The following is a 19,147-nucleotide window of genomic DNA, read 5'->3' on the forward strand; positions in this document are numbered from 1 at the left end:
AATAAATGTTCACTAACTAAATGAAGGAAGCAATTCCTAAATTTAAGGAATTTACAGTTTAATGGAGAGGATAAACGTGTGTGTGTGTATGTGTGTGTGTGTGTGGGGGGGGGGTGTATCATATACCTAAAGAAAAGACAGAGTACACTGGATTTGGAGTTTGGGGGATACCAACCCAAGTACCCGAGTAATGCTTAATTCCTAGGGCAAATGTCTCACTAATCCAGACACAAACTGCAGGACACTGGGCTAGATGATGTAGCAGTTTTTCATGTGGACAAATGAGCAACGAAGTTACATTTAATTAACTAATCTGTAGCCAGATCATCACATCATAGACTTGGAGCTGGATAAGAAAACTGAAGTAAAGAGATATTAAATAACTTACTCAATGTTACACAAGTAATAAGTAGCACAGCCATAGAAGAACTGGAACCCAGACTTTCTTCATATTCATCTTCCCTTGCACTGCTTATTAATAAAATTTGTCTTTTATCGTGTACCCTGTATGTTTTGTCCTCGATGTCTATTTACCTTGTTTTGGGGGCACTTGTCCCAATTCATCTATGCAAATGACCTGACAATTATCACACAAGTAAGAATGTCCTTTTTCATTACAGTAATTTTGAAGGACTATTCTGTCAAGGATATTATTATATGCCAAGAGCTTCACAAGTTTCCTTAGTTTTAAAAAATAGATGTGCATGTTGAGTAAAACTATATTTAAATGACCTGCAGACTCTTGTAAAAGGAATACTATGAATATGGTAAAGTGAAGGATCCTTCCTAAGGGACATTTCCATCTCTAAATTTCTTTTGAGAAACCTGAATTTTTCTTTTAAACTAAGGAATACCTGTTCTGAGCAGGTTGAGCACATGTACCATCTACTGGTGACTATTGGCATCTTCCCTTTTCAAGAAGGTTTGTTTTCCTTAGCAAGGAAACCACAACTGTGAAAAATGGTTTCTTAGTTGGTTTTAGTCACATACCTAAACAAAGCACTAAATGGGGAAGATCCAAACCAGGGAAGCCATGGGGGCTGCCAAAGAGACAGCTTGTACTACAACAAATGGCAGCGATGAGTATTTTACACATACGCCAGGTGCCTGCAGACAGCTTCTGTATGAGTACATCTTTGACAAAACTGGATCAGGGAGAAGAGGGTCAAAGGTATTTTGTACTCCTTCCCCAAGTTACTTTTCATTTACTTTGTGTATATTTTTCATTAATTTACCTGCATACATACACATCCAGGTATGTGTGTGTGTGTGTGTATAGTCTAACTACACATATATGTCCAATAGAACAAAGGTCAAACATATAGCCACATGTAAGTGGCAATGGCAGGATTTGAACTCAGATCCTATAATTCCCAAATCCAGTTCCCTTTCTACTGTACCACTCTCTATCATCCATGTCAGGAGTCATTAAAAACAAACAAACAAAATAAACATTGAGCTACTCCACCTTCTCTTCTTTTTTTGGGGGGGTGGGGAGGGAGACAAAAAGAGAAAAAGAAGGGAGAGGGAGAGTCCAGGAAATATCGGAGATGCTATAATAGAAGTTCCCATTTATAGACCGCTTTAAGGTTTGTAATGCGCTTTACATACATTGTCTTATTTGATGATTATAGGAATCCAATGAAGTAGATGTTTCTATGACCCCCCCTTCCCTTTTTTTTTTTTTAAAGATAAGAAACCTAAGGCTTAGAGAGATTAAGTGACTTGCTCTTGGTGCCACATTTACTAAGTATATGCATTGGGATTTGAATTTAGATTTTCTAAAGGAGTTCAATTATCCTTATATTGTTACAAAGCTATAGCATTACTCCAAGCCAGTCTTGTGATTTGCTTCCTGAAATCAGCTGTTCTTCTTTTTCCTTTCTTTCCATTCTCTCCATCTGTTTTCTTCTTTCTTTCTTTCCCCAAAGTACATGACAATGAGACTATCTCTTCTGCTTTTGATTCAAAGCTTATCAAATCCTACTTCTCCACATTCATCCACTGGCCTTCATAATTTCAAAACCCTTCGGTTGTAAACCAGAATATGGGTAAGACTGAAGAGGCTTGAGCTAACTGCTTCCCCCACTTTTAACTCCCATACACCAGCCCAGGCTCTTGGGACTATTTGGATTGATTTGGGATCCAGCTTATGGGCATTTTAGGCAAGAAGACTATAAAAGCCATTTTTTGGACATTGATGGAGAGCTCCTGAGACCCCAGGGAACCTCCTTGCCAGCTGCTTTTAATCTCCTTGCTTTCATCATTTGCTTTTCAACTGCCTCGGAACTGCTTTTACCTGGAGGTTTTGTATACATTTAGAATTAAAGAGACTGACTACTTGAACCCTCTGGCTCTGAGTGCTCCATTGTACCAGCTTCCAAACTGCAATAGAGACTCCACCAAATTTTCAGTTTAATTCCTTCTTCCCACACAAGTATTAGGAAAGGGACCCTGTAGGAGGTAACACTTAAGCTTAGACTTCAATGGGGATAGAGAGTCTAAGAGGCAGAGATTTAGGAAGGAGAGCATTTGGGCTTGGAGAACAAGCTAGAGAAGGCAAGGAGAGGAGACAGAATGTCATGCTTGGTGGGGGGTGACATGCAGAAAGTAGGTCATTTTAACTGGAAAACAGCATGTGGAGATGAGTAATGTGAAACAAGTATTAAAAGATAAGCTAAAGTCAAATTATGAAAGGCTTTAAATACCAAGTAAGAGTTCATGTTTTATCCAAATGCATTTCCTGAGGAGAGAAGTGACATGGTTAAACCTGGTATATTGGAATATCAATTTAACCATTTTATAGAAGGTGGATTAGAAAGGGAGGAGAATGGATGTTGGGATATGGGTTAGGAGGCTAGTAGTCTAGGAAAGAGGTCATGGATGTCTGATTTAGGGTGAGTTCAGTTTTATAAGTGCTTATACAACATGCAGTTGTACATGTACAAAAGGTGCTCAAGAGAAGAATAAGGTTGGATCTGGAGATTTAGTAGAATTTGCATTAAAAAGAAAAACAAAACAACACCCAAAACAAACAAAAAAAACCCTATTTAGTTAAGAAGCCTATAGAATCTTTGCATAGAATCTTTGATTTTGAACATGAAAGGTAGTACACAAGACTGTAACATAATCTTTATCCATAACATACAAATTCTTTGGAATGTTTAGCTAGCATGGAAAGATGTCTGAGAATCCAGAGTTTCAGAAACAGACTGTGATGTTCCAGTTCCTGATATGAACCACCACGGTCAGAACAGAAGTGGCTAGAGAAGTAGGCTAACTTTTCCCTCCTTCCCCCAATCTGGATCTCTTTCAAATCTCCCAAAAAGGTTCAGCCTTTGCACATTTTTAATTTGGGATAATTCTTATAAATAAAATGCTCATTTTTATCTTTACTGGTTTGTCCATATGTGGTAGTATATAGAAAAACGTAGTGTGGTCAAGGACACTTTTTTTTATAGCAAGGAAAATGAGCTAACAAGCTTCATTGCTCCATATATAATTCTACAATTTAATATAATGATATGCAAATGCATAAGTGTAAAGACAGTTCAAGAAATGCCCAATCTATGTCTAGCTTGGTACTTTGGAAAATATAAATGTAGACCTGGTCCGTAGATGAAAAGAGAGGATGGGGCATACATGAAATGCCTTCTAAGATTATCTCCAATCTGTCATACAAGTACATACACATATGTGTTTGTGTGTGTGTATATATTTTTTTTGTACATAGTTACTTTCATGTTTTCTCCCCCATTAGATTATGAGTTTCCTGAGAAAAGGAATTTTTTTTCTTTCTTTTTATCCCTAGCATTTAGTACAATGTCTGCATGCAGTAGGCACTTAATAAATTCCTGTTGACTAGAACTAGAAACAAGAAATAACTAGAAACCAAGACAGAACCATATTCAGTTTAGTGCCAGATTGCTTGTCACAGACTAGAATTGTTTTCCATCTACGGGTTGTCCCAAAAGTCTTAGTGCCTTTTGAAATTGTAAAGTGGAAATGAAGTTTTAAGTTTTTATAGCTTAAAATGACACTAAGATTTTTGGGACAGCATATAGATGAATATGTAAATGTACACATATGTATACATATGTATGTATCTATATATGTATATTTTGAAACAGTATCTTATACATGATGAAGGAAAGAATGAGAGGTCTTAGACTAAGAATTTTCCACACCTAAAAGGTGCATAAATCAAAGCTCTTTGGTTCTAATTCAAGTTTTACCAACAACCAATCAGAAATTCATAATCAGCCTGAGATTTCAGATCAATCTAATTCTAACCAGGCAGTGTAGTACAGTGGAAAGCACAGTGCCTAGCACGTAAGTCATGTAATAAATGATTTCTGACAATACTGCTCCTTAGTTTTTCTATAGCTTTGGGCAAATTGTTTCATCTCTCTGGCCCTCATTTTCCTTATCCATAAAATTAAGAGGTTTCCCCACCCCCGAAATTGACAATTTCTGTGCTTCCTTCTAGTTATACATCTTGTTTTCATTATCATTAGCACAGGAGATTAAAATAAAATTTGGAGCATTGATAAGTCAACTTTATTGTCCAAAACTGATCAAGTAGTTTTATGTTCTTATTTATTTATTTTGGCAGGAATCTGTATTTTAAGTGGCAGAAGAAACTCCTGTTGAGGAACTTCCTTTATCAATGCATTTTATAATCTGGGCAAGTTGCTTGGTGAGAATTTAAGTGAGTTATTAGGGTCTAACAGCTGGTATATTTCAGGCAGGCCTTGAATTCAAGCTTTCCTGATTTGAAGGACAGCTCTCCATCCATTTAATGTCCTGTGATTGAATTAATCCCTCCCAATGTTCATTAATCCATCGTCAGGTTTTATTAATTCTGATCCTTCTGAGAATTCCACTCAATAGCATCAAGGTACATTGTAATTTTCTACATTGTTTTTAAAAAAAATCTGACTGTACAGAGGTCAGAGTTATTCTTGAGACTGAAGGCTCTATAACATTGATTTGTGGATATTAGGAAACATTTAGATTAGATTAACTTCAAAGAGGAGCACAATTCATCTCTGAGAAAAATAAGTCTGAGCAAATGTAATGCTTAAGCCCAGGTAGGGAAAGTGAATTTCTCACTGTAATTAATTGTCTTTTGGAAATAGAAAATTGCAATATTTACCAGCATATGCACATACCAGAAAACATAGCCTAAGGAAACACCCAAATCCACATAGTATCCTTTTTACAAGTTAGAATTTCAGTCTCTTTGGTTTGGTCATATGAATAATTAGATTGATCTGTAAAACTTTTTGTAGAAAAAGTACAATATCAAAGGTAGATCTCTCAGTGCATGGGGAATTATGGGATAAATTTATTGGGAAAAGAATGTCTTGCTTCTGGAGATCTGAGACCCCTACTTGAACATGTCAAATATGAGTTAAATCCCACCAGTCTTCATCAACCTCTCAGAGTTACATTAAAGGTGCAGGTCCTGTTAGTGGTTTTCACTTATTCATTCTTTATATATAGTTCTTTGTGTTTTCAGCTGTGAAGAGCTTTAGAACCGTAATAAGAAATTTCCTAAGTGGGAGTCATCATTCAATCATTCCACTAAAATAGCAAAAAGCTCCTGTAAAGTAGAAGTATTTCCATTAAGTGGGACTGTTTGATGTGATCATTCTACCCACTTTGCTTCTGGCCTCAAACCACAACACAAGGTTGAAGTCATCTGATAAACAGGCAAAGACCAGCTAGTCAATCCAATCTAATTAAACTAAACTAAGGGGATCAGGAAAGGCTTCCTATAAGATTAGCCCAGGAGCTGAGCCTTGAAGGAATCTAGGGATTGAAAAGGATGAAAGGAGTGAGGGTGTTCCAGAGGATGGGTGAAGTCTGTGCAAAGTCAAGGAGGGGAGAGATAGAGTTTTGAGTTTGGGAAATAGTAAATAAGTCAGTTTGGATGTAACAAAGAGTGGCAGGAGCCAAGAACCAGACTGTGAAAGTGTGTGCATATGTGTGTATACACCCGTATATACATACATGTGTGTGTATCTATATATAGCCACATACATCCAGGAGTTTGTATTTTATTCTAGAGTCAATAAGGAGTCACTGAAGTTCTTGAATAGGGGATTGATATGGGCAGGTTTCTGCATTGATGAGGTTATTTTGGCATTTATGTGGAAGATAAATTGGAGGGGAGACAGCCTATAAACCAGGAGTTAATTGTTTTCTCTCACCTTCTGTTTTCTCATCTGCAAAATGATGTGTAAGTATATTTACATATGCAAATGTGTGTATATAGACACACATATTTGTATATATGGACATACATATTGTCATATGTACATATGGACATGCATGAATGTACATATGTGTACATATGTATGCATATATATTCACAGAGAGAGAGAGCTTTGCAAACCTTAAAGTTCTATGTAAATGTTCAATATTATGAAAATGATGATGAAGTCACAGACAAGTTTCAATCTGTATTGGTGGAAGGTGAGGAGAATTTCCACAGAGAAATTCCTTACAGTAACCCAATCACAGATTAAAATCTAATTTTTCATGCAAAGAAAAGGCCCATCCCTATGATGTAGGAGGTTATCCTTAAATCATGGCAAGACAAAGGCAAGTTACATTATATATTTCACTATTTCATCTGGGAGAAATCCAATTTAGAATCCATATTACAGAAAGACTTGAGATGGGGGAAAAGAAGTCATAAAATTATACACTGAGGCATGTTTGTATGAAAGTAGGAAGAAGGTATCCAACTCATTAGCCTTGGCTGTGAATGCACGAATAAGAGCATTAGGGTATGTATAGCTAACTAGCCAGGTAGCTAGATATTTAGCATTAGTTAGTGGGGTAACTAGTATCCTATCCTATAGACCAACTAACAAGAATATATGGTCTAGGGCAACTGATCTAATTCAATGTACCTAGGAACAATGATGTATTTGTACTTTATCTCCATCACTGGACCATAAATTTCTTGAGTATGTAGCCATCTCTTAAATTTCTATAACCCTGATTTCTTGTGGTGATAGGGACATAGTCAATTCAAATCAACAAACATTTGTTAAGTTTTTTACCAAATGTAAGTTCACCTTTCTAAGCACTGGGGGCACCAAGATGGAAAACAGTATAGCTCTGGCCCTCAAAGAGGTCACCCTCTCCAGTAATATGAATGAAAATGAATCAGTACCTGAATGAAAAAAATGGCCTGTGTGAATATCACCTTAAGATATCATTATTCCATTTTATTAACTTCTTTCTTTAACTCTGCAGTAAGATACCTATTCTCCTTTGAAGTGAAATCAAATCAAAACAAGGAAAGAAAATACAAGAAGCAGGGTAAGACTTGGATACTCTTTTTTTGTACTTGCTACGTAGCAGGTCATTTAATGCCTCCATATTTATTTCTCATTGGTAAAATTTACCAGGTACAATTCTTTCCATGGAGAAATGCTCCAAGAATAAAGGGACCAAATCTCTAAGTCAGTATACTTTGAAAAATGACAGAGAGGGGGAGATGTCATAGCATATTATCATAGCCTTTTAAAAAATCTTCTTTTTGGCTGTGTAAATATCCATAAGAAAAAAAAGTACTCCAAAGCTTTTCCTGTTTTTGATCTCCAGAGAGTCTTATTAAAAACCATAAATGCAAGTAGCTTGAACTATGTTAGCCCTAGAATGTTAGTTTTACAATTTTCTGAGAGGAAAGGAACTATGCAAATTTTTGTAAAAATTAGCATTTATGTCGCATTTTATATTTTCAAAATGCTTGCACCATCATTTGCTCATTAGCATAGCAATTTTATAGTTCTCCAATGAGAATCTGAGAATCATGTAAACCTTAAATATAGGAAAATTCCATTTCAGAACAAAATTGAGAAAGAACATTTGTCTAACATTTTTAGGTATCACTTCTGCCACCCCTAAGATCATTATCACTTCAGGCAAAATTGCTCATTTCTCCTACGTATTCTGATTTTTTAATGTAGCTATTTACCATATTATCTTTTCTTTTCCAAAGAAATAAAAATAGTAATATAAGGTTATAAAGTTTAGGTCCAGAAATGAATCCAAAAGCTTCTCTCTACATATTCTGATTTTTTAATGCAGCTGTTTACCATATTATCTTTTCTCTTCCAAAGAAATAAAAATAGTAATATAAGGTTATAAAGTTTAGGTCCAGAAATGAATCCAAAAGCTTCTCTCAGTTCAAACTTTGTTTAACAATATAAAACCATAAGGCTAGTGTATTCAATTACTCCTCCCTAAAGGATCCCTCTGCTCTGGGACTTAAGTATATGGTTTGGACCAGATTCATTCCTGGTGGGGATTGTGGCATCTAATAAAAGGGAAGTGGTAGGGCTAGGCTCTCATACTATTGCTAAAACCCCCAAGCCCAGTGTCCCAAGTGATTAAGAGGAGTAGTAGAAAGTTATTCAGTGTACAATATGAATCAGATATGGGACAGATATTTGTTTCCTACACATAAAAAATGCTAAAAAAAAAAGACTCACACATAATACACTGAAGTGGCATCATGCTAACTACTGTTAGGCCTTGTTAAAAGGCTGATATTGAAAACTATCTAACTGTAAAACAGTTTATAGGATTACTGATTTTACATTTCTCTTTGACACTGCTGAATAAACAACTTTTGGTACAAGTCTTCCATTAAAATGGGCCAGACTTGGGATAATCCTCTTTTGGCAGTCATCTTTCTTCAAGAGTTCTGGAGTAGTTGCTGCTCCAATCAAAATAAATAACAGAGAGTTGATATTAGTGAGGAAGTTATTAAATTGAGATCAGTAAGAAGGCAGTAATATACTTTTGATGAATCCATGTTACCTGTCCCTGAAGAACTATGAAATTGGCAATTGTGATTTGTGAACCACTGTCAGTAACACCTGAAAGATTTTGGAAAACAGGAGAGGTGACCCAGATTGGAGAAGGTAAATGTCATGATTAAAAAGAAAAAGTAAAGGGGAAAAACAGAGCTATAAATTATGGAAGAGAGAGCTTGACTTTGATTTCTAAAAAAAATCCTAGAACATATCAGTAAAAAGCATCTATGGGTAGGACTGGCTGGTACATATCACTTCCCGACTCTTGCTAGTTTTCTGGATTAACATGGGACATAATGCCTCCTGCTTCCTCACTAGGCTTCCAGATTTTCTGAGACACACAATGTCACCAGGCTTGCCCCAAATCTGTCCAGAATGCAGCAGATTCTTGACCAGGAATATATAACCTCCTGCTCATAACTTCTAGAAGGCTGTTTTTCTGACATCTCCTAGAACACCATGAACTAGCTACTTAGGCAGTTATTGGGTTCATCCTTTGTTTTCGAAGAGGACCATCATATCAAGGAAATGATGTCATGACTTGCAGTTGACTTTCATTTGAGTGAGGGGAGGGCTGTGCAAGATCAGCAGCCTCACCTTCTCCTCCAGAGCCATCTGGGTCCAATGGCCAGGTATTCATCAGGATGACTGGAGATGGCTCAGGATGCAATGGGAGACCCTCAGGGTTGCTAGTCTAAAAAGAAACAGTTACTACTGACATTCACTCTGAGCTTGGAGGACCCAAAATATAGCCATTAAGTGGTGCTTGGGCCTATTGTGGGACAATATGTGAGGGTCTTCCCCTCTCAGTTTGATTTTTTTTTAAATTAAAGGGGCCATCCCTTGATTTGCTTCTTAAAAAGGCCTATTTACTGACTGGGTACTACCTCACTCAAAGTGAGAACCTGAAAAGGCTTCAGCCTAAAAAGGGCTAGGGTCTCCCATTTCATCCTGGACCTTCTCTAGTTGTCCTGATGGATATCTGGCCACTGAACCAGATGGCTTTGGAGGAGAAAGTGAGGCTGGTGACCTTGCACAGCCCTTCCTCCCTCAAATCAAAGTCAGCTGCAAGCCACATCATCATTTCCTTGATATAATTGTCCTCTGTGAAAACAAAGGACAAACATAACCTGTGAGTAGTCTGAGTTGCCTGAATGGGGACTCAGCCAGTTGGGTAACTCATCTCATCCTCTCCCTCTCCTCTCCAAAGTAAGGTAAGTTTTGATGGCTGGAAGCTGCCCAGTGAACTTAGGCAGTTAAAGGCTTTGCTGAAATCTGGAGGGTCAACCTTGAACCTTCTAGTCTGGAAGGAGGCCACACACACAGTAACAGGCTCAGTTTACTGATAAAAAAGAACAGCTACTCAAAGTCAATAAGTTGTGATAGAGAAAATAAAACGGAGATCTCTTGATTTTTAGTGCAGGGCTTCATCTGGCTCCCAAGCAACATTCTATATATGGAATACTGCTATAACTGAATGCATTCCTGAAAACAGTAAGCTAATTGCTAAATATACGCATGCTGTCAGGTTTCCTTTATAATTACTCACTTCTTTTTTTTCTTAGCCCTTTAAGGTGACAATCCTATGGAATAAGGGTCCATAAGGAACAAGAATGAGTGTTTAATTTACATAGAGCCATGGTAACAAGGTCATTTGGCTGGAGACAAGAGACATACCATTTCAATAAAAGCCTGACACTTCCAAAGAGTAACAGATTGAACAGTGCCTTGATAGTCCACCAGACGTTTCAGCGTTTAACAAAGTACTGCACCAGATATCCTTCTCTGGACAGAATTTTTATGGCTGACAACAGACCAAAGACATCAGTCACCTTACACTCAAGAAATAGCAGGAATAGTCATCAATCTGAAAAGAAAGGTATGAAATGGGTCACAGCAGAGTGAAAAATCAAGCCACTTCTACAACTATGTAAGCAATCACCAACAGCAGACTTAATAGAAGGCAGTTCAGTTTAACATCCTATCCAGTGGACACCTTCACAAGAATACTTATGATACCAGACTGGTCAGATCTTTAACTGTATGGCTTGTACAAAGCTCCTAAATGCCACACCTTCACAGTGAGGAAGTGAAAGCACCAGCTTGAACACCAAATCAGAGGGGAAAAAAAATCTTTAAAAGAAAAATAAACCCATAATAGTAACTTCTACCAGAAATTGACAGAGAAAATCAAGGCCTGGTATGACTTCTGGCTGATGTATAAAGATTACTAAATGACTGGATGGTGGGAGGGATAGATATCATTGATATGCATCATGTTGAATGGGAAAATCAATATCCCAAAAGATCTCTACAAGCTAGGATGATAGGCTAAATTTAGAATGATGAATTTTAATAGGAATAAATGTCAATTCCTACAGTTAAATTCCTAGGAATTCAGTCAACAGCAAATACAAGGAGATATGGCTAGACTTTGAGTTTATTTATGAAAAAGACTGATGGTTTTAAGGAACTGAAATCTCATATGAGATAATTGTATGATAAAGTAGTCAAAAAAAGCAAACATAATATCTCAGGCCATGATTAGAAGAAAGAATATTGGATTTGCAGTCAGAGAGCAAGAGCTCAAACTCTGGCTCTCAGTCAATAAATATTTATTAAGGGCTTACTATGTGCCAGGCACTGTGCTAAGCATTGGGGATACAAAGAAAAGCAAAAAAAAAAAAAAAAAAAAAGTTCCTGCTCTTAAGCAACTCACATTAACACATAAAAAGAAATTCCAAGGTGGGAGCTATGAGAGAAGGGCAGGAAGGCATCCCCAGTGACAAGAGAGCAAGATAAAGTCCAACAGAACAACCTGGTGGGAAATGGTGAGACAGATGGCTGTTCTGGTTACCATCCTTAAATGAAAGATTTGAAAGGAGCTTTCCATTTTCTCCTCTTTCTAATAAGAGAAGGAGGGGCTCCAGAAGCAGGTGGGACTGAGGATGTGTGAGTTTCCAGGTTGATCCTACTAAGGGTTGAGGCAAGTCACTTATCTCTCTGGGACTTAGTTTCCCTACCTGCAAAATGTGCTGACTGCTGAATTCTTATGTTCAAAAATGTAAGAGAAAAGTATTATTGTAATTTGGCCTAGTCCAACCATACCCAGATAACTGTACTCTGTTCTGGGCACCACAAACTTTAATGGTTTCCTATCACTGCCAGGGTCAAATATAAAATCCTCTGTTTGACTTTTAAAATTTTTTACAACCTGACCATTTCCTACCTTTCTAGTCCTCTTACATTTTATAGCCTTATAATCTAGCTACATTGGCCTATTTTCTATTCGTCATATACAATGTTCTATCTCCAGTTTCCATGTTTTAGCATTGACTGTCCACCATGTTCAGAAAATTCTTCCTCCTCCACTCCACCCTTTAGATTCCATGACATCTTTGAAGATTCAGTTTTAATCCTGCTTTCCTGCTGGAGGCCTTTCTCAGTTTCCCCCAGCTGCTGGTGCCTTCCCCTCTGAAATAAATCTTTTCTTCTCATACATCTTGTATGTACGTAGGTGTTTGCACATTGTCTTCTCACAGAATCTGAGCTCAGGATAAGAATCATGTTTTTATTTTTTTTAAAAACCTATAGTGCTTAATACAGTATAAAAAACTATCTACTTAATAAATACTCATTGACTGACATTTTAGGAAAGTCAGCAATGAGCTGACAAGTGTGTGACAGAATGATTCAGAGGGTGAAGTCTTTAAGATGGTGCTGTACAAGGAATGGTTGAAAGAACCAAACATGTTTAGACTAAAGAAGCAAAGACTTTTGAGGGTCCTCAAGTATCTGAAGACCTGTCACATGGAAGCAAATTCTATTTTTCTACCTGACATCAGAGGGCAGAACTAGGAGTACTACCTGGAGATTGGAAAGGAACAGAATTTAATTCAATGTAAGAGAAATCTTACCAAATCAAATCAGATATCTATAAGAAAAAAAGGCATATAGTAGGCACTATATAAAAGCTTATTCCTTTCCCTTCCCCTATAAAGCAGAGCTGTCCAAAAAAGTGGAATGGACTGCTCCAGAAAGAAGATTCTTTTATATTACTGTGTTATTATTGTTCAGTTATAGCCAACTCTTCATGACCCCATTTGGGGTTTTCTTGGCAAAGATGCTGGAGTGGTTTGCCATTTCCATCTCCAGCTCTTTTTACAGATGAGGAAACTGAGGCAAATAGGATTAAATGACTTGCCCAGGATCACACAGCTAGTAAGTGTCTGAGGCCATATTTGAACTCTGGAAGATGAGTCATGCTGACTCCAGGCCCAGCACTGTACCCACTGCACCGTATAGCTGAATAGGGGTCTTCAAAGCAAGGCCTGGATGGCCCCTTGTTGGAGATCTCATAGAGGAGACTGGGGTCTTCAGAGTAGAAGTTTGGGTTACACTAGATGGCCTCTGAGGCTTCTTATAATTGAGATTCTATGACTGTATAACATGACCAAAGATAATGTATGTAAAAATATTTTGCAAGCTTTTAAAGTATTATCTATATGCAGGTCTGAGATATATAATTTTGACCTCTTCTCTATGTCCAAGGGCATAATATTGGGATTCAAATCTTTCCCTCTTCTCTAACCTTGGCAGAAAGGCTTCTGGCAGGGCCATGAAAACAATGCATCACCAGTCCCTGTTTATCTCTGATCCTGGTTCTACCCTAGGATCATTCTAAAAGCCAGAAGGAAGAAATAGCACAATGGTGTTGGTGAGTTAGGAATATCAGTTTCACAAAGGAAAGCTGAGATGGAAGAAAACAATCTACATAAACAGATATCTAAAGACAGGGTGGTTTCAATATCCTTATAAAAACTCCTCAAATTATATTACAGAAAACTTCCAATGCTCTGTAAATACAAGGAATATAATATATCAACACAAACTAACCCAGATGGTTCATGTATGTTTAATTCTTAAAGTATATCTAAAGAAAAATGTTGGAAAGAGTTTGAAAAAGCTCTATATAAGTAAAAATAAAGCCCAGAAAACAAACCTACCAACTATCCCTCCAAAGCGATATGCCATCTATAGACAAGAAGTTGATCTTAACTACCAAGGGACTGGAACTCTGAAGACATGAAATATGACAAAACAAAGAGTTAATTGGGGACAATAACATCCCACACTACTGAAAAACAAGGATTGCCTGGAATTATATGAGGGAAAGAAGAGAGTGGGAGGAAAAGCAATGTTTAAGTCTAGCAGACTAAATCCTAACACAGCAGCTGACATGAGGCTGATCTAATAATGCTGAGCATATACTAGAATATATCACAAAGGAAGAATCACCAACAAATATGGATGGTCTCATGCTTAATGATGAATCCCTTCTTGGAATATATGTATACGTACGTGTATATTTATAATTTCTTCTTGGAACAAGTATATCACTAGCCACCAAGACATTACAAGAAACATCCAGAAATTTAACCCATGGAAGTAAATTCTTTGTTCATATTAAACTGGATTCAATTCAACAAGCAATTATTAAATACCCCAAATATGCAAGGCACTATTAGATGCTAGTGATACAAAAACAAAAATAAAACATACTATTTCCTCAAGGAGCTTACATCTTACTGTAAAATGTGAACGTATTTAAATACTAACCTGTGATTTGCTGTTAATGTGAACAATCACCAGAACTCATTCATTCATGCAATACTTATTGAGAAACTACTACTACACAGAAGACACTGTTCTGGACGCTACAATTCATACAAAGACAATTGCTCCCAAGCAATTTACAATTTAGTAAGACAAAGATCGGGATGCAAATAACGACAATGGAAAGGCAAGCATGATAGACAGATGAAAGAAAAAGTTGGTGAGAGGTTCAAGAAGTGGGTGGAGCTACTTCCATTTGGGAGATGGGTATAAGGCAGTAGAAAGGGCTATGTGGAATATGAGACACTGGAGCTATGTTTTAAAAGACAGGGATTATATGTAAATTATTATTATTATATGTCATCTATTATAATACAAATAATACATACAATATATAAATATTATATATAAATGCATGATTTTGGGAGATTCCAGATATAGTGTAAGTAAAGACACAGGTATGGGAAAATTAGAGACATGTTTGGGGAATGGTGAGTGATGTAATCTGGCTGAATGATGAGAATGTTAAGGGATGTAAGATGAGGTTAGCCTAGAAAGGTAAGTTGCAGTTAGGTAGCAAAGGGCGCTAGCTGCCAGGCTAATCTCAACGTTCATATAGCCTAATATCCTCATGCAGATATAAGACATTAAAGCCCTAAAAGCTAAATTTACTTTTCCAAGATCAAAATCTAGTTCTGAAATGTTTTACTTAGGCACTAATGAGCTACCTAAACTCTCTAGCCTTTAAAAAAAATCAGAGAAGTAACAAATTCAAAATAGTACATTAGCTGAATTTAGAGATAAGGAACAAAAGAAAGGAAAATTAATTAGAACCATATGTAAAGGTTCGCCTAAGAGATACAGTGGTGGTGGTAGAAGGAATGAAAGAAAAAAGTCTTGCCCTCATTGATGTAGGCAGAATAAACAGAAGTTGGAAAATTACCAGATGTGGGGGCAAAGGAAAGATAAGTATCAAGATGACTCTGAGATTTCAATTCTTAGTAACAGAGAATGATGCTGTCACTAACAAAATTAGGGAATCAAGGGAGAGAAAGAGGTCTGGGACATGTTGAGTTTGAGACGAGGTGACTAGTGAAACACCAACATGGAAATACCTAGAAGAGCAGGAAGACTGGAGGTAGGGTAGAATTATAATTTGGTGATCACCTGCTTAGAGCTATTGGCTCAATTAAATTAAAGAAAAAGTATTAATTATCTATTACATACGAGAAAACTTTCTAGGCACCTTCGTAGTTGAAACTGATAGTGAATGAGATCTCAGAGAGCGAGGACAAGAGGAAACCCTGATCCATTTGCATTTCAGGAGAAAAAGGATAAAGAGGACTCTGGAAGAGAGAGGCTGAGAATCAGGAGAATACAGCATTATCAAACTGGATGGAACAGAGATGAAAAACTTCAAGAAGGCACAAATGGCAGGGTTTCAAGTTCTACAAAGGTCAAAAAAGATGAGGAAGGAGACCCGTGACTGTCTTCTGGTTACAAAAGTTCACAAAGAAGGATAACTCTTCCACATGTATTCCAGCAAAAGAAAAAAAAAAGGCATCGGATCATATAATGACCAGGAAAATTAAAGAAACATCAACAAGTTCTTTACCCCACTCAAAACTTCATGAGGGATAGCCAGAAGTCACAAGTCCTGACAAAGAAGTCCCACAGAAGGGCACAAGGACAAACTAAAAAACAAATCAGAACTCCAAAGCAGCATCCGGATTGGGGAGGCTTCTAGGGAGACTGAAGCCTGAATCAACACTAAGGCTGGGAAGGCGCTAAAGAAAAGGAGAGGTACAACCCTATACTAGTGTCACAACTGGTAGGAATAGCTAAGTGTAGAACTCTGGGGATACCAAAGCCTGCTAGCAATATGAGTGCAGACACACTAAGGCAGGAGGAAACCAAGAGCAGGAGCCTAAGAAATTAGAGTCAGGACCAAACAGGGTCTTTCCATCCAATACAAGAATATAGGAGGTGATAGATTGTGGTACAAAATCTTGAACAGGAACTGAAATTGTGGATATCATAAAGCATTGAATACTATGAAGAAATATTATGGGCAAAGAGATACCCAAGTGGCAGACTTAGAAGAAAAGAGTAACTGAGTAACCACACCTAGTATTTTTTTTAATGGTTTGACAAAAGGACTAAAAGAGTTAAAGAAAAAAAATGAAATGAGATAATGTGAATTATAAGTGAAATAAGAGGAAAGACTTAGAAGAGGAATACAAAACTGAGAACTAAAGGTGAAAAAGCGTATCTAAGAAGTGACCTCTGAAAGTTGGAATACACCAAATAGAACAGAACAGACCAATAGAAGACTCCACGAAATAACAACAAAGTCAGAACTAAACCAAAGATTGAAAAAATAAAATACAAGATATGTGCTACAAGAGACAAGTGACCTGGAAAACAGGTCAAGAAAAGAGAATTTAAGCAGCATCAGACTCCCTGAAGACCAGAAGAAAAAACAAACTGTATCTGTATATCATACTGCTAGAATTCATAAATGAAAACTGCCTATGCTTACTAGAGTCAAAGGTTAAAACAAGAATAGAAAGCATGCGCTGGTCATCTCCTAAAAAAAAACTAGAAAATGAAATCTCCTAGAAATATCATAGCTAAAAGTCAAAAGTTCTAGGTAAAAAAAAATATTACAAGCAATTAGGAAGAAAGAATTCAACCATCAAGGTCACAGGAGATTAAATACACAATTTTGTTTATATAACATGCAAAAGTGCTGACATACACATACACAACAAATCAATGCAGCTAAAATTAGAATGAACACATTTAAATAGGAGAAAAATCCCTACAACCAATTTATGTGATAAAAGTCTCCCATCCAAGATAAAAACAGGGAGGTCCAGATCTACCTATGATTTCATTGGTCTAGAACTTTCCAGAATTTTTCTGCTGATTTGAATTACAACTCATGTAAGTTATGCATCCTGGAGAGTGGACTAGCTAAATGACTCAGAGGATAAGTGAATTGCCCACGGTCACATAGTTAGCATGTGTCAAGGGAAGGACTTGGCCCCAGGCAGGTTTTTTTCCTGACCCCAAGTCCAGCACTCTATCCATTTAGCCACACTACCTTTTGTTCAATTTTTGTACAACTCTAATTGTTAGTAAGTTTTCTCTTATGGAGAGCTGAAAACAGACTCTTTAACTTCTCCCTGTAGGCAGTCATAGTCCTAGGATGAAACAAAATGAACCCAATCTATTTTCCTCATGACAACCTCTCAAATATTTGATGATAGCTCATTTTCCACTTTCTCCCACCATGTCTTTTCAGAAATAAAAATCTGCAGTTTCTCTAAATGATCCTTATGTGGCATGATTTTGAATCTTCTCATTGTACTTCTTGCCCTCCTCTGCACATATTTAAAGCTTCCCAATGTCCTTTCTGAACTGTGGAGTCAAGATCTGGTCACAATACTGCAGATGTACGTTTGACCAGAATAGATCACTATGATTACAAGTCAATTAACAAACACTGTTCTGGATAAAAAGGTAGTGGGCCCCTCTGATGGCTTCTCTCCATTCCCCCCACTCCCACACCCCCCAAAAAAACTTCACATCCCCCTAGCCTGGGAATTCTTAGGTTTCAAGGCTGGGGGTGTGAACTTAGGTGCAAGATATCTATTTCTATTCAGTTCCTGTTCAGTTGTTTTTCAATAATGTCTGACTTTCTGTGACCCCATTTGGGGTTTTCTAGGCAAAGATACTGGAATTGTTTGTCATTTCCTTCTCCAACTTGTTTTACAAATGAGGAAAGAGAGGCAAACAAGATTAAGTGACTTCTCCAGTGTCCCACAGCTAGTGAGTGTCTGAAGCCACATTTGAACTCATGAAGATGAGTCTTTCTGACTCCAGACCCAAGCACTCTCTCCACGGCACCACTTAACAAGCCTACCTATGTCTAATTTGTTTGTTTCTACCTATAACTCTAGTTGACTTTACATCTATACCATCTATATCAGAACTGCACAACCTGCTGACCACTGGCTACTTATGACCCTCAGTCACTTGCTGCATGCCAAAGAATTTACAGCCCAGGAAAAATGTAGAGGAAAACATCCTTTGTAAGTAGAGGAAATCCTTTATGCCACAAGTCCATTTAGGGTTGGAGGACTGTAAGTGGTCTTCTGGATGCAGGTTGTGCAGGCCTGATCTATATCCATCTATATTTTTTTTATATATGTTCACTTTCACAAACATTCAATGGATATTTAGTATTTCCTTCAATTACAAAGAAACCCCATTATTCTGAGAAGGGGTGTATAGGCTTCACCAGACTGCCAAAGGGGGCCATGACACATACAAAAAAAGGTTAAGGACCCTGTCCCTACCCTGTGAGTTATGCAACTCTCTAAATTCAAAAAGGTCTAAATACAACTAATAATGTGTTTAAATCTAATCATGTGATTAAAATATCCAAAGAGAACAATAATATTCTTCTGATTTATATTACCGTTCATTAATGGCTCTTAATTAAGAACTAATAATTATTCAATGAAACAACATTTCAGGCAAAATAACACAATACACATAATAGCATTAAAGAGAAAATGTCAAATGGGAATTAAGCTTCTTTTCTAAAAAGAATATTTAAGTAGAGGGATTTTTCCAAAAGGAAATAAAAGTTATAATATTTAAGAATTTTGTTTTGA

The 19,147-nt window shown here is 37.1% G+C and overlaps 1 protein-coding gene across 3 annotated transcripts in view; it reads right to left on the bottom strand.

Moving 5' to 3' along the window:
- Window positions 1-19,147, bottom strand: part of PLD5 (phospholipase D family member 5) — a 409,901-nt gene that overhangs the window by 124,614 nt on the left and 266,140 nt on the right. The gene's annotated exons all lie outside the window — the stretch shown is intronic.

Source organism: Notamacropus eugenii, chromosome 2 (genome assembly GCF_028372415.1).
Source record: "Notamacropus eugenii isolate mMacEug1 chromosome 2, mMacEug1.pri_v2, whole genome shotgun sequence".
Lineage (NCBI taxonomy): Eukaryota > Metazoa > Chordata > Mammalia > Diprotodontia > Macropodidae > Notamacropus > Notamacropus eugenii.